Source organism: Ursus arctos, unplaced genomic scaffold (assembly GCF_023065955.2).
Source record: "Ursus arctos isolate Adak ecotype North America unplaced genomic scaffold, UrsArc2.0 scaffold_75, whole genome shotgun sequence".
Taxonomy (NCBI): Eukaryota; Metazoa; Chordata; class Mammalia; order Carnivora; family Ursidae; genus Ursus; species Ursus arctos.
In genome coordinates, this window is record NW_026623095.1 from 130,538 (window position 1) to 133,021 (window position 2,484).

Here is a 2,484-nt window from a genome sequence, read left to right on the forward strand (position 1 = left end):
TGTGTGTTAGGAAAGTCAGCTACATCACTTGCTTTTAAAAAATATGGAATGTTGGGGCGCTGGGTGGCTCAGTCGTTAAGCATCTGCCTTTGGCTCAGGGCATGATCCTGGCAGTCTGGGATCGAGCCCCACATCAGGCTCCTCGGCTGGGAGCCTGCTTCTTCCTCTCCCACTCCCCCTGTTTGTGTTCCCTCTCTCGCTGGCTGTCTCTCTCTCTGTCAAATAAGTAAATAAAATCTTTTAAAAAAAATGGAATATTTTATGTATTTTTGTGTCATCCTTGGTCAGGGGCCATGCTAATCTTCTCTGTATGGTTCCAGTTTTTTAGTATATGTGATGCCAAAGCAAGTACTTTAGTTCCTTTTTTGATGTTGTCTTATTAAACAGGGTAGTTGAATGAAATCCAATTTTATAAGCTCCCCATTCATTATATAATAAAGAATGTCTTTGATCTTTTTCCTGAGTTCTTGTGAGGGAGCTTCTAAATCCTTGGAATTTCCCAAGGGACAGGAGTATCTTCGTTATTCACTGTGGGACCCCAGGATTACCTCTGAGTTTGTGCTAATTCCTGGTGGGACCCTAGATGTCAACATGGGGACTGACCAAGTTGGAAAAACAACTCTGTGATTAGAGGGTTGAAGCTTTGATTCTGGTGATATTAACCTTACCTCCTGACCTTTGGGGAAAGGAGAGGGGCTGGAGATTGAGATCTGTTATGTGGTCGATGATTATTACACCAAGGTTTAGTTGGTAAACATACATTGATGTGCTGGAAGGATGACGTGTCTTAAAGACATGGAATATTTGTGTTTGTGACTCTCTTAGATCTTGATCTCTTCATTTCAGTGTTCATGTATTGTATTCTTTGTAATACAACTTTAATCATAAGTACAGCATTTTCCTGAGTTCTGTGGATTATCCTAGTGAATTTATATGTAGCTTCAAGTCATTTATAGAACAGCACTTATTTTCACATCTGACGTGATTCCTTGTGTACATATTTCCCTTGGCCATACTCTAGAGGGGAAGAAGTTCAGCATGGTATTTAGGCAGGAAAGTTGCCTTAGTCCCTTGATTCAAAGCTCAACAAATATGACTTCTGATTTTTATTGTAATGTGGCAGACTAAAGATTATTTTATTATCCCACTTTACAGATGAGGAGGGTGTAGCTCAGAGATATTGGGTAAAAACTTATCATAGTTAAAATTCAAGGCTCTTCCAGCATATCAGAGAGATCCCCTAAAACTTCTAATTGTGTAAACTGTTATGTCACTACTTACTACTTATATATTGCCTTTCTTAACTCATAGTAATAATAATAATTAATAATAATAATAAAATGACTAGCATATGTATTATTTACTATATGCTAAGAATTGTTCTAAGTTAATGTGTGTGTATGTGAATGTATGTGTGTCTTGATCTGTTTGGGCTGCTGTAACAAAATTCCACAGACTTTGTGTCTTCTAGACAACAGAAATTTACTTCCCACCATTCTGGGGGATGGAAAGTCCAAAATCAAGGCACAAGAAGATTCAGTGTCTGGTGAAGGCCCACTTTTGTTGAGGGAGCTCTCTGACACCTCTTTTATAAGGACACTAATTCCATTCATAAGGGTTCCATCCTCACGAACTGATCACCTTCTAAGAGCCACACTTCTAAATATCATCGCACAGCTGAGAAGTGGTGAAATCTGTATTTGAATCCAAATAGGTTGACTGTGGAGTTCATATTCTTAGTCACTAATGTATACTGCTTCTTAGAAAAAATGTTATGGCAGCTAATATACTAGAGGCAGTCACTGTGTGCCAGACATAACACATGTCTGTGTTAATATATTTAATTTTCATAACCATCCTGTACTGGAGACTATTATTAACCCATTTTGTAGATGATGAAACCAAAGTACAGAGCGGTTAGATACTTGTTGAAGGCCGTCAGGTTGGTTTAGCAGGGCTCACACTGCTGTGTAAAAGAATCACCCCAGTTCTCTAACTTGCTTGAGGAAGAATGTTTAGATGACAAGACTGGCTAAGGGGAGGGTAATCTCCCCTGTGTGGTTCCTTGGGGACATTGCTAAACCTTGTAGAAAGAAAAGGAGAGTAGTGGGAAGGGGTACTATTGAGAATTGCTCACATATGCCCTTAAGTTAAGAAACCAGAGATAAATTCATAGATGGGGAGGCAGTCCTTGAGTTACTTGTGGCCAGCATCGTAGTAAATCCTCCATCCTCTTGGGAATATGTGTCAAGGAGCTCCTTCCCAGTTTATAGCTCTGAGAGGATTGTCAAGTGCCTGGTGTTCCTCTTGTTTCTGCCTCTCCAGGCAGCCAAGAGACAGATCGGGCTGCAGTTTTGCTGAAGCTGGCCGTTCTGTAGGTTGTTCAGACATGTGATGGTGTATTTTTTCCTTGCGCCATTATGCTGTGGACAGGAATTACTGACTTACACCCTCTTTGTCATGTCTTTTCTACTTTCGCAGCCT

General features: G+C 40.1%; 1 non-coding gene across 1 annotated transcript; it reads right to left on the reverse strand.

Annotated features, from left to right (window-relative positions):
• Nucleotides 1-243: 243 nt before the first annotated feature.
• On the reverse strand, nt 244-352 carry LOC113262566 (U6 spliceosomal RNA). The gene has a single exon (XR_003318849.1). It is a non-coding gene; the product is annotated as a U6 spliceosomal RNA (small nuclear RNA).
• Between the last annotated feature and the right edge of the window lie 2,132 nt (nt 353-2,484).